General features: G+C 47.7%; 10 pseudogenes; all 10 read right to left on the reverse strand.

Annotated features, from left to right (window-relative positions):
• Positions 1-521: 521 nt before the first annotated feature.
• LOC138668232 (U2 spliceosomal RNA) lies at positions 522-746 on the reverse strand (annotated as a pseudogene).
• A 1,187-nt stretch (positions 747-1,933) lies between these two features.
• LOC138668196 (U2 spliceosomal RNA) lies at positions 1,934-2,149 on the reverse strand (annotated as a pseudogene).
• A 1,187-nt stretch (positions 2,150-3,336) lies between these two features.
• LOC138668219 (U2 spliceosomal RNA) lies at positions 3,337-3,558 on the reverse strand (annotated as a pseudogene).
• Positions 3,559-4,745: 1,187 nt separating this feature from the next.
• Positions 4,746-4,961, reverse strand: LOC138668197 (U2 spliceosomal RNA; annotated as a pseudogene).
• A 1,187-nt stretch (positions 4,962-6,148) lies between these two features.
• On the reverse strand, positions 6,149-6,370 carry LOC138668220 (U2 spliceosomal RNA; annotated as a pseudogene).
• A 1,187-nt stretch (positions 6,371-7,557) lies between these two features.
• Positions 7,558-7,782, reverse strand: LOC138668233 (U2 spliceosomal RNA; annotated as a pseudogene).
• A 1,187-nt stretch (positions 7,783-8,969) lies between these two features.
• On the reverse strand, positions 8,970-9,185 carry LOC138668198 (U2 spliceosomal RNA; annotated as a pseudogene).
• Positions 9,186-10,372: 1,187 nt separating this feature from the next.
• On the reverse strand, positions 10,373-10,588 carry LOC138668199 (U2 spliceosomal RNA; annotated as a pseudogene).
• A 1,187-nt stretch (positions 10,589-11,775) lies between these two features.
• LOC138668207 (U2 spliceosomal RNA) lies at positions 11,776-11,994 on the reverse strand (annotated as a pseudogene).
• Positions 11,995-13,181: 1,187 nt separating this feature from the next.
• On the reverse strand, positions 13,182-13,403 carry LOC138668214 (U2 spliceosomal RNA; annotated as a pseudogene).
• Positions 13,404-13,554: the final 151 nt, after the last annotated feature.

Consider the following 13,554-nt stretch of genomic DNA (forward strand, 5'->3'; position numbering starts at 1 on the left):
GGCAGCGTATTCAAGATCAGCACAGGCACAATTGGTCCTTTCTTTAAATGCAAAGACACCAAATTTAAAAGTCAGCGGTCCACAAGAGGGAGACAATGTTTTACAATAGAAATCATGCTGTCACAAACGTGGTCTGTATGGCAGAACTACTCATGGGTTACTTCAATTAAAGCATTAAGTACTGATAGCAAGGAAGGGGCCTCACTTTGTAGATGGTCTATTTGCAACAATGTAACAAAGGCCAAATACGTGTCCACATCTTCACACGCCGGTTGCAACCAGTAAAGAAAGACTGACTGACTGATTGATAGATTTCATATTGAACGCAATACAAGGCTTGACTTGCATAGGGGCAAACAATGCAATGCACGCAAAATGTTGCAATTGGTCACATTAATTCAAGCAAAATGCATTTGGCATCTGAAATGTGCAACTTTGACCCTGAAAAGAATTCACAGAATGGGTTAAAACACAACGTGCACTGATTTCAATTCAATCAGTATTTGGAAGCCAGATCCGAGAAGGAGTGCACCGTTCCCTCCCGGAGAGACCGCAATAACGGCTCAATGCATGGAGTGGACAGAGCAAGCTCTTTCCCATCTCCCTGTTCTAAAAATGCATATAATGTATGGTCCCCAAATAGGAGACGTATCCAATATTAAACTGATCAGAACAGATACTGCACTTGACCTTGAGCGGCGACGACGACGACGACGACGATTTCAGCCAAAAGGCCGAGCAGCGTTAACCAGATATGGTTTTGTACTTTCACCACCACACCAAGCCCTGACACTGACACTTGGTTCTAGCCAAAAGGCCGAGAAGCATTAACCAGAAATCGTTTGTGACTTGTGCCGCACCAAGGTCCAACACCGATACCCTTTGGGGAGATGGAGCCAAAGATTGCCCTGAGGAGGACATTTTAGCAAAGCAAACGCCTTCACAATAACAGATCTGCTGTTTGTTCAAGCTGGGAGCCCCTCGTTTTTAATCTGCATAACCCCACCTATTGTAACCCTCCCCCCTCTTTGTTCCCATGTGCACTACTACCGAGTGCCAGGAGGAGGTGTGGGAGAGGGAAATTCAAAAAACAAACAAGCCAGCAGCTGTCTTCCCTTAGCTCTCCTGATGCCTGCTGGCCGGCCGGGTATAGACCCTGCTGCCTACCTATCACCATGCTGCCCGCCGCTGTTCCAGCAGCAGACTGAAGAGGACTGCCACCGCACTGCTTTTTATAGGCCAAGGGCCCATTGTGACACGTGAGGGTTCCAGCCCATTGTGACACGTGAGGGTTCCAGACCATGGCCAAGGGCCCATTGTGACACGCGAGGGTTCCGCGCCCAGATTCTATCTAATGCAGGCAGCGCACCTGGTTGCTAGAAAGCATGAGAATACTCACCCAGGTGGAGATAGGCAGCGTATTCAAGATCAGCACAGGCACAATTGGTCCTTTCTTTAAATGCAAAGACACCAAATTTAAAAGTCAGCGGTCCACAAGAGGGAGACAATGTTTTACAATAGAAATCATGCTGTCACAAACGTGGTCTGTATGGCAGAACTACTCATGGGTTACTTCAATTAAAGCATTAAGTACTGATAGCAAGGAAGGGGCCTCACTTTGTAGATGGTCTATTTGCAACAATGTAACAAAGGCCAAATACGTGTCCACATCTTCACACGCCGGTTGCAACCAGTAAAGAAAGACTGACTGACTGATTGATAGATTTCATATTGAACGCAATACAAGGCTTGACTTGCATAGGGGCAAACAATGCAATGCACGCAAAATGTTGCAATTGGTCACATCAATTCAAGCAAAATGCATTTGGCATCTGAAATGTGCAACTTTGACCCTGAAAAGAATTCACAGAATGGGTTAAAACACAACGTGCACTGATTTCAATTCAATCAGTATTTGGAAGCCAGATCCGAGAAGGAGTGCACCGTTCCCTCCCGGAGAGACCGCAATAACGGCTCAATGCGTGGAGTGGACAGAGCAAGCTCTTTCCCATCTCCCTGTTCTAAAAATGCATATAATGTATGGTCCCCAAATAGGAGACGTATCCAATATTAAACTGATCAGAACAGATACTGCACTTGACCTTGAGCGGCGACGACGACGATTTCAGCCAAAAGGCCGAGCAGCGTTAACCAGATATGGTTTTGTACTTTCACCACCACACCAAGCCCTGACACTGACACTTGGTTCTAGCCAAAAGGCCGAGAAGCATTAACCAGAAATCGTTTGTGACTTGTGCCGCACCAAGGTCCAACACCGATACCCTTTGGGGAGATGGAGCCAAAGATTGCCCTGAGGAGGACATTTTAGCAAAGCGGACGCCTTCACAATAACAGATCTGCTGTTTGTTCAAGCTGGGAGCCCCTCGTTTTTAATCTGCATAACCCCACCTATTGTAACCCTCCCCCCTCTTTGTTCCCATGTGCACTACTACCGAGTGCCAGGAGGAGGTGTGGGAGAGGGAAATTCAAAAAACAAACAAGCCAGCAGCTGTCTTCCCTTAGCTCTCCTGATGCCTGCTGGCCGGCCGGGTATAGACCCTGCTGCCTACCTATCACCATGCTGCCCGCCGCTGTTCCAGCAGCAGACTGAAGAGGACTGCCACCGCACTGCTTTTTATAGGCCAAGGGCCCATTGTGACACGTGAGGGTTCCAGCCCATTGTGACACGTGAGGGTTCCAGACCATGGCCAAGGGCCCATTGTGACACGCGAGGGTTCCGCGCCCAGATTCTATCTAATGCAGGCAGCGCACCTGGTTGCTAGAAAGCATGAGAATACTCACCCAGGTGGAGATAGGCAGCGTATTCAAGATCAGCACAGGCACAATTGGTCCTTTCTTTAAATGCAAAGACACCAAATTTAAAAGTCAGCGGTCCACAAGAGGGAGACAATGTTTTACAATAGAAATCATGCTGTCACAAACGTGGTCTGTATGGCAGAACTACTCATGGGTTACTTCAATTAAAGCATTAAGTACTGATAGCAAGGAAGGGGCCTCACTTTGTAGATGGTCTATTTGCAACAATGTAACAAAGGCCAAATACGTGTCCACATCTTCACACGCCGGTTGCAACCAGTAAAGAAAGACTGACTGACTGATTGATAGATTTCATATTGAACGCAATACAAGGCTTGACTTGCATAGGGGCAAACAATGCAATGCACGCAAAATGTTGCAATTGGTCACATTAATTCAAGCAAAATGCATTTGGCATCTGAAATGTGCAACTTTGACCCTGAAAAGAATTCACAGAATGGGTTAAAACACAACGTGCACTGATTTCAATTCAATCAGTATTTGGAAGCCAGATCCGAGAAGGAGTGCACCGTTCCCTCCCGGAGAGACCGCAATAACGGCTCAATGCGTGGAGTGGACAGAGCAAGCTCTTTCCCATCTCCCTGTTCTAAAAATGCATATAATGTATGGTCCCCAAATAGGAGACGTATCCAATATTAAACTGATCAGAACAGATACTGCACTTGACCTTGAGCGGCGACGACGACGACGACGATTTCAGCCAAAAGGCCGAGCAGCGTTAACCAGATATGGTTTTGTACTTTCACCACCACACCAAGCCCTGACACTGACACTTGGTTCTAGCCAAAAGGCCGAGAAGCATTAACCAGAAATCGTTTGTGACTTGTGCCGCACCAAGGTCCAACACCGATACCCTTTGGGGAGATGGAGCCAAAGATTGCCCTGAGGAGGACATTTTAGCAAAGCAAACGCCTTCACAATAACAGATCTGCTGTTTGTTCAAGCTGGGAGCCCCTCGTTTTTAATCTGCATAACCCCACCTATTGTAACCCTCCCCCCTCTTTGTTCCCATGTGCACTACTACCGAGTGCCAGGAGGAGGTGTGGGAGAGGGAAATTCAAAAAACAAACAAGCCAGCAGCTGTCTTCCCTTAGCTCTCCTGATGCCTGCTGGCCGGCCGGGTATAGACCCTGCTGCCTACCTATCACCATGCTGCCCGCCGCTGTTCCAGCAGCAGACTGAAGAGGACTGCCACCGCACTGCTTTTTATAGGCCAAGGGCCCATTGTGACACGTGAGGGTTCCAGCCCATTGTGACACGTGAGGGTTCCAGACCATGGCCAAGGGCCCATTGTGACACGCGAGGGTTCCGCGCCCAGATTCTATCTAATGCAGGCAGCGCACCTGGTTGCTAGAAAGCATGAGAATACTCACCCAGGTGGAGATAGGCAGCGTATTCAAGATCAGCACAGGCACAATTGGTCCTTTCTTTAAATGCAAAGACACCAAATTTAAAAGTCAGCGGTCCACAAGAGGGAGACAATGTTTTACAATAGAAATCATGCTGTCACAAACGTGGTCTGTATGGCAGAACTACTCATGGGTTACTTCAATTAAAGCATTAAGTACTGATAGCAAGGAAGGGGCCTCACTTTGTAGATGGTCTATTTGCAACAATGTAACAAAGGCCAAATACGTGTCCACATCTTCACACGCCGGTTGCAACCAGTAAAGAAAGACTGACTGACTGATTGATAGATTTCATATTGAACGCAATACAAGGCTTGACTTGCATAGGGGCAAACAATGCAATGCACGCAAAATGTTGCAATTGGTCACATCAATTCAAGCAAAATGCATTTGGCATCTGAAATGTGCAACTTTGACCCTGAAAAGAATTCACAGAATGGGTTAAAACACAACGTGCACTGATTTCAATTCAATCAGTATTTGGAAGCCAGATCCGAGAAGGAGTGCACCGTTCCCTCCCGGAGAGACCGCAATAACGGCTCAATGCGTGGAGTGGACAGAGCAAGCTCTTTCCCATCTCCCTGTTCTAAAAATGCATATAATGTATGGTCCCCAAATAGGAGACGTATCCAATATTAAACTGATCAGAACAGATACTGCACTTGACCTTGAGCGGCGACGACGACGATTTCAGCCAAAAGGCCGAGCAGCGTTAACCAGATATGGTTTTGTACTTTCACCACCACACCAAGCCCTGACACTGACACTTGGTTCTAGCCAAAAGGCCGAGAAGCATTAACCAGAAATCGTTTGTGACTTGTGCCGCACCAAGGTCCAACACTGATACCCTTTGGGGAGATGGAGCCAAAGATTGCCCTGAGGAGGACATTTTAGCAAAGCGGACGCCTTCACAATAACAGATCTGCTGTTTGTTCAAGCTGGGAGCCCCTCGTTTTTAATCTGCATAACCCCACCTATTGTAACCCTCCCCCCTCTTTGTTCCCATGTGCACTACTACCGAGTGCCAGGAGGAGGTGTGGGAGAGGGAAATTCAAAAAACAAACAAGCCAGCAGCTGTCTTCCCTTAGCTCTCCTGATGCCTGCTGGCCGGCCGGGTATAGACCCTGCTGCCTACCTATCACCATGCTGCCCGCCGCTGTTCCAGCAGCAGACTGAAGAGGACTGCCACCGCACTGCTTTTTATAGGCCAAGGGCCCATTGTGACACGTGAGGGTTCCAGCCCATTGTGACACGTGAGGGTTCCAGACCATGGCCAAGGGCCCATTGTGACACGCGAGGGTTCCGCGCCCAGATTCTATCTAATGCAGGCAGCGCACCTGGTTGCTAGAAAGCATGAGAATACTCACCCAGGTGGAGATAGGCAGCGTATTCAAGATCAGCACAGGCACAATTGGTCCTTTCTTTAAATGCAAAGACACCAAATTTAAAAGTCAGCGGTCCACAAGAGGGAGACAATGTTTTACAATAGAAATCATGCTGTCACAAACGTGGTCTGTATGGCAGAACTACTCATGGGTTACTTCAATTAAAGCATTAAGTACTGATAGCAAGGAAGGGGCCTCACTTTGTAGATGGTCTATTTGCAACAATGTAACAAAGGCCAAATACGTGTCCACATCTTCACACGCCGGTTGCAACCAGTAAAGAAAGACTGACTGACTGATTGATAGATTTCATATTGAACGCAATACAAGGCTTGACTTGCATAGGGGCAAACAATGCAATGCACGCAAAATGTTGCAATTGGTCACATTAATTCAAGCAAAATGCATTTGGCATCTGAAATGTGCAACTTTGACCCTGAAAAGAATTCACAGAATGGGTTAAAACACAACGTGCACTGATTTCAATTCAATCAGTATTTGGAAGCCAGATCCGAGAAGGAGTGCACCGTTCCCTCCCGGAGAGACCGCAATAACGGCTCAATGCGTGGAGTGGACAGAGCAAGCTCTTTCCCATCTCCCTGTTCTAAAAATGCATATAATGTATGGTCCCCAAATAGGAGACGTATCCAATATTAAACTGATCAGAACAGATACTGCACTTGACCTTGAGCGGCGACGACGACGACGACGATTTCAGCCAAAAGGCCGAGCAGCGTTAACCAGATATGGTTTTGTACTTTCACCACCACACCAAGCCCTGACACTGACACTTGGTTCTAGCCAAAAGGCCGAGAAGCATTAACCAGAAATCGTTTGTGACTTGTGCCGCACCAAGGTCCAACACCGATACCCTTTGGGGAGATGGAGCCAAAGATTGCCCTGAGGAGGACATTTTAGCAAAGCAAACGCCTTCACAATAACAGATCTGCTGTTTGTTCAAGCTGGGAGCCCCTCGTTTTTAATCTGCATAACCCCACCTATTGTAACCCTCCCCCCTCTTTGTTCCCATGTGCACTACTACCGAGTGCCAGGAGGAGGTGTGGGAGAGGGAAATTCAAAAAACAAACAAGCCAGCAGCTGTCTTCCCTTAGCTCTCCTGATGCCTGCTGGCCGGCCGGGTATAGACCCTGCTGCCTACCTATCACCATGCTGCCCGCCGCTGTTCCAGCAGCAGACTGAAGAGGACTGCCACCGCACTGCTTTTTATAGGCCAAGGGCCCATTGTGACACGTGAGGGTTCCAGCCCATTGTGACACGTGAGGGTTCCAGACCATGGCCAAGGGCCCATTGTGACACGCGAGGGTTCCGCGCCCAGATTCTATCTAATGCAGGCAGCGCACCTGGTTGCTAGAAAGCATGAGAATACTCACCCAGGTGGAGATAGGCAGCGTATTCAAGATCAGCACAGGCACAATTGGTCCTTTCTTTAAATGCAAAGACACCAAATTTAAAAGTCAGCGGTCCACAAGAGGGAGACAATGTTTTACAATAGAAATCATGCTGTCACAAACGTGGTCTGTATGGCAGAACTACTCATGGGTTACTTCAATTAAAGCATTAAGTACTGATAGCAAGGAAGGGGCCTCACTTTGTAGATGGTCTATTTGCAACAATGTAACAAAGGCCAAATACGTGTCCACATCTTCACACGCCGGTTGCAACCAGTAAAGAAAGACTGACTGACTGATTGATAGATTTCATATTGAACGCAATACAAGGCTTGACTTGCATAGGGGCAAACAATGCAATGCACGCAAAATGTTGCAATTGGTCACATTAATTCAAGCAAAATGCATTTGGCATCTGAAATGTGCAACTTTGACCCTGAAAAGAATTCACAGAATGGGTTAAAACACAACGTGCACTGATTTCAATTCAATCAGTATTTGGAAGCCAGATCCGAGAAGGAGTGCACCGTTCCCTCCCGGAGAGACCGCAATAACGGCTCAATGCATGGAGTGGACAGAGCAAGCTCTTTCCCATCTCCCTGTTCTAAAAATGCATATAATGTATGGTCCCCAAATAGGAGACGTATCCAATATTAAACTGATCAGAACAGATACTGCACTTGACCTTGAGCGGCGACGACGACGACGACGACGATTTCAGCCAAAAGGCCGAGCAGCGTTAACCAGATATGGTTTTGTACTTTCACCACCACACCAAGCCCTGACACTGACACTTGGTTCTAGCCAAAAGGCCGAGAAGCATTAACCAGAAATCGTTTGTGACTTGTGCCGCACCAAGGTCCAACACCGATACCCTTTGGGGAGATGGAGCCAAAGATTGCCCTGAGGAGGACATTTTAGCAAAGCAAACGCCTTCACAATAACAGATCTGCTGTTTGTTCAAGCTGGGAGCCCCTCGTTTTTAATCTGCATAACCCCACCTATTGTAACCCTCCCCCCTCTTTGTTCCCATGTGCACTACTACCGAGTGCCAGGAGGAGGTGTGGGAGAGGGAAATTCAAAAAACAAACAAGCCAGCAGCTGTCTTCCCTTAGCTCTCCTGATGCCTGCTGGCCGGCCGGGTATAGACCCTGCTGCCTACCTATCACCATGCTGCCCGCCGCTGTTCCAGCAGCAGACTGAAGAGGACTGCCACCGCACTGCTTTTTATAGGCCAAGGGCCCATTGTGACACGTGAGGGTTCCAGCCCATTGTGACACGTGAGGGTTCCAGACCATGGCCAAGGGCCCATTGTGACACGCGAGGGTTCCGCGCCCAGATTCTATCTAATGCAGGCAGCGCACCTGGTTGCTAGAAAGCATGAGAATACTCACCCAGGTGGAGATAGGCAGCGTATTCAAGATCAGCACAGGCACAATTGGTCCTTTCTTTAAATGCAAAGACACCAAATTTAAAAGTCAGCGGTCCACAAGAGGGAGACAATGTTTTACAATAGAAATCATGCTGTCACAAACGTGGTCTGTATGGCAGAACTACTCATGGGTTACTTCAATTAAAGCATTAAGTACTGATAGCAAGGAAGGGGCCTCACTTTGTAGATGGTCTATTTGCAACAATGTAACAAAGGCCAAATACGTGTCCACATCTTCACACGCCGGTTGCAACCAGTAAAGAAAGACTGACTGACTGATTGATAGATTTCATATTGAACGCAATACAAGGCTTGACTTGCATAGGGGCAAACAATGCAATGCACGCAAAATGTTGCAATTGGTCACATCAATTCAAGCAAAATGCATTTGGCATCTGAAATGTGCAACTTTGACCCTGAAAAGAATTCACAGAATGGGTTAAAACACAACGTGCACTGATTTCAATTCAATCAGTATTTGGAAGCCAGATCCGAGAAGGAGTGCACCGTTCCCTCCCGGAGAGACCGCAATAACGGCTCAATGCGTGGAGTGGACAGAGCAAGCTCTTTCCCATCTCCCTGTTCTAAAAATGCATATAATGTATGGTCCCCAAATAGGAGACGTATCCAATATTAAACTGATCAGAACAGATACTGCACTTGACCTTGAGCGGCGACGACGACGATTTCAGCCAAAAGGCCGAGCAGCGTTAACCAGATATGGTTTTGTACTTTCACCACCACACCAAGCCCTGACACTGACACTTGGTTCTAGCCAAAAGGCCGAGAAGCATTAACCAGAAATCGTTTGTGACTTGTGCCGCACCAAGGTCCAACACCGATACCCTTTGGGGAGATGGAGCCAAAGATTGCCCTGAGGAGGACATTTTAGCAAAGCGGACGCCTTCACAATAACAGATCTGCTGTTTGTTCAAGCTGGGAGCCCCTCGTTTTTAATCTGCATAACCCCACCTATTGTAACCCTCCCCCCTCTTTGTTCCCATGTGCACTACTACCGAGTGCCAGGAGGAGGTGTGGGAGAGGGAAATTCAAAAAACAAACAAGCCAGCAGCTGTCATCCCTTAGCTCTCCTGATGCCTGCCGGCCGGCCGGGTATAGACCCTGCTGCCTACCTATCACCATGCTGCCCGCCGCTGTTCCAGCAGCAGACTGAAGAGGACTGCCACCGCACTGCTTTTTATAGGCCAAGGGCCCATTGTGACACGTGAGGGTTCCAGCCCATTGTGACACGTGAGGGTTCCAGACCATGGCCAAGGGCCCATTGTGACACGCGAGGGTTCCGCGCCCAGATTCTATCTAATGCAGGCAGCGCACCTGGTTGCTAGAAAGCATGAGAATACTCACCCAGGTGGAGATAGGCAGCGTATTCAAGATCAGCACAGGCACAATTGGTCCTTTCTTTAAATGCAAAGACACCAAATTTAAAAGTCAGCGGTCCACAAGAGGGAGACAATGTTTTACAATAGAAATCATGCTGTCACAAACGTGGTCTGTATGGCAGAACTACTCATGGGTTACTTCAATTAAAGCATTAAGTACTGATAGCAAGGAAGGGGCCTCACTTTGTAGATGGTCTATTTGCAACAATGTAACAAAGGCCAAATACGTGTCCACATCTTCACACGCCGGTTGCAACCAGTAAAGAAAGACTGACTGACTGATTGATAGATTTCATATTGAACGCAATACAAGGCTTGACTTGCATAGGGGCAAACAATGCAATGCACGCAAAATGTTGCAATTGGTCACATCAATTCAAGCAAAATGCATTTGGCATCTGAAATGTGCAACTTTGACCCTGAAAAGAATTCACAGAATGGGTTAAAACACAACGTGCACTGATTTCAATTCAATCAGTATTTGGAAGCCAGATCCGAGAAGGAGTGCACCGTTCCCTCCCGGAGAGACCGCAATAACGGCTCAATGCGTGGAGTGGACAGAGCAAGCTCTTTCCCATCTCCCTGTTCTAAAAATGCATATAATGTATGGTCCCCAAATAGGAGACGTATCCAATATTAAACTGATCAGAACAGATACTGCACTTGACCTTGAGCGGCGACGACGACGATTTCAGCCAAAAGGCCGAGCAGCGTTAACCAGATATGGTTTTGTACTTTCACCACCACACCAAGCCCTGACACTGACACTTGGTTCTAGCCAAAAGGCCGAGAAGCATTAACCAGAAATCGTTTGTGACTTGTGCCGCACCAAGGTCCAACACCGATACCCTTTGGGGAGATGGAGCCAAAGATTGCCCTGAGGAGGACATTTTAGCAAAGCGGACGCCTTCACAATAACAGATCTGCTGTTTGTTCAAGCTGGGAGCCCCTCGTTTTTAATCTGCATAACCCCACCTATTGTAACCCTCCCCCCTCTTTGTTCCCATGTGCACTACTATGGAGTGCCAGGAGGAGGTGTGGGAGAGGGAAATTCAAAAAACAAACAAGCCAGCAGCTGTCTTCCCTTAGCTCTCCTGATGCCTGCTGGCCGGCCGGGTATAGACCCTGCTGCCTACCTATCACCATGCTGCCCGCCGCTGTTCCAGCAGCAGACTGAAGAGGACTGCCACCGCACTGCTTTTTATAGGCCAAGGGCCCATTGTGACACGTGAGGGTTCCAGCCCATTGTGACACGTGAGGGTTCCAGACCATGGCCAAGGGCCCATTGTGACACGCGAGGGTTCCGCGCCCAGATTCTATCTAATGCAGGCAGCGCACCTGGTTGCTAGAAAGCATGAGAATACTCACCCAGGTGGAGATAGGCAGCGTATTCAAGATCAGCACAGGCACAATTGGTCCTTTCTTTAAATGCAAAGACACCAAATTTAAAAGTCAGCGGTCCACAAGAGGGAGACAATGTTTTACAATAGAAATCATGCTGTCACAAACGTGGTCTGTATGGCAGAACTACTCATGGGTTACTTCAATTAAAGCATTAAGTACTGATAGCAAGGAAGGGGCCTCACTTTGTAGATGGTCTATTTGCAACAATGTAACAAAGGCCAAATACGTGTCCACATCTTCACACGCCGGTTGCAACCAGTAAAGAAAGACTGACTGACTGATTGATAGATTTCATATTGAACGCAATACAAGGCTTGACTTGCATAGGGGCAAACAATGCAATGCACGCAAAATGTTGCAATTGGTCACATTAATTCAAGCAAAATGCATTTGGCATCTGAAATGTGCAACTTTGACCCTGAAAAGAATTCACAGAATGGGTTAAAACACAACGTGCACTGATTTCAATTCAATCAGTATTTGGAAGCCAGATCCGAGAAGGAGTGCACCGTTCCCTCCCGGAGAGACCGCAATAACGGCTCAATGCGTGGAGTGGACAGAGCAAGCTCTTTCCCATCTCCCTGTTCTAAAAATGCATATAATGTATGGTCCCCAAATAGGAGACGTATCCAATATTAAACTGATCAGAACAGATACTGCACTTGACCTTGAGCGGCGACGACGACGACGATTTCAGCCAAAAGGCCGAGCAGCGTTAACCAGATATGGTTTTGTACTTTCACCACCACACCAAGCCCTGACACTGACACTTGGTTCTAGCCAAAAGGCCGAGAAGCATTAACCAGAAATCGTTTGTGACTTGTGCCGCACCAAGGTCCAACACCGATACCCTTTGGGGAGATGGAGCCAAAGATTGCCCTGAGGAGGACATTTTAGCAAAGCGGACGCCTTCACAATAACAGATCTGCTGTTTGTTCAAGCTGGGAGCCCCTCGTTTTTAATCTGCATAACCCCACCTATTGTAACCCTCCCCCCTCTTTGTTCCCATGTGCACTACTACCGAGTGCCAGGAGGAGGTGTGGGAGAGGGAAATTCAAAAAACAAACAAGCCAGCAGCTGTCTTCCCTTAGCTCTCCTGATGCCTGCTGGCCGGCCGGGTATAGACCCTGCTGCCTACCTATCACCATGCTGCCCGCCGCTGTTCCAGCAGCAGACTGAAGAGGACTGCCACCGCACTGCTTTTTATAGGCCAAGGGCCCATTGTGACACGTGAGGGTTCCAGCCCATTGTGACACGTGAGGGTTCCAGACCATGGCCAAGGGCCCATTGTGACACGCGAGGGTTCCGCGCCCAGATTCTATCTAATGCAGGCAGCGCACCTGGTTGCTAGAAAGCATGAGAATACTCACCCAGGTGGAGATAGGCAGCGTATTCAAGATCAGCACAGGCACAATTGGTCCTTTCTTTAAATGCAAAGACACCAAATTTAAAAGTCAGCGGTCCACAAGAGGGAGACAATGTTTTACAATAGAAATCATGCTGTCACAAACGTGGTCTGTATGGCAGAACTACTCATGGGTTACTTCAATTAAAGCATTAAGTACTGATAGCAAGGAAGGGGCCTCACTTTGTAGATGGTCTATTTGCAACAATGTAACAAAGGCCAAATACGTGTCCACATCTTCACACGCCGGTTGCAACCAGTAAAGAAAGACTGACTGACTGATTGATAGATTTCATATTGAACGCAATACAAGGCTTGACTTGCATAGGGGCAAACAATGCAATGCACGCAAAATGTTGCAATTGGTCACATTAATTCAAGCAAAATGCATTTGGCATCTGAAATGTGCAACTTTGACCCTGAAAAGAATTCACAGAATGGGTTAAAACACAACGTGCACTGATTTCAATTCAATCAGTATTTGGAAGCCAGATCCGAGAAGGAGTGCACCGTTCCCTCCCGGAGAGACCGCAATAACGGCTCAATGCGTGGAGTGGACAGAGCAAGCTCTTTCCCATCTCCCTGTTCTAAAAATGCATATAATGTATGGTCCCCAAATAGGAGACGTATCCAATATTAAACTGATCAGAACAGATACTGCACTTGACCTTGAGCGGCGGCGGCGACGACGACGATTTCAGCCAAAAGGCCGAGCAGCGTTAACCAGATATGGTTTTGTACTTTCACCAACACACCAAGCCCTGACACTGACACTTGGTTCTAGCCAAAAGGCCGAGAAGCATTAACCAGAAATCGTTTGTGACTTGTGCCGCACCAAGGTCCAACACCGATACCCTTTGGGGAGATGGAGC

This window comes from Ranitomeya imitator, chromosome 2 (genome assembly GCF_032444005.1).
Source record: "Ranitomeya imitator isolate aRanImi1 chromosome 2, aRanImi1.pri, whole genome shotgun sequence".
Taxonomy (NCBI): domain Eukaryota; kingdom Metazoa; phylum Chordata; class Amphibia; order Anura; family Dendrobatidae; genus Ranitomeya; species Ranitomeya imitator.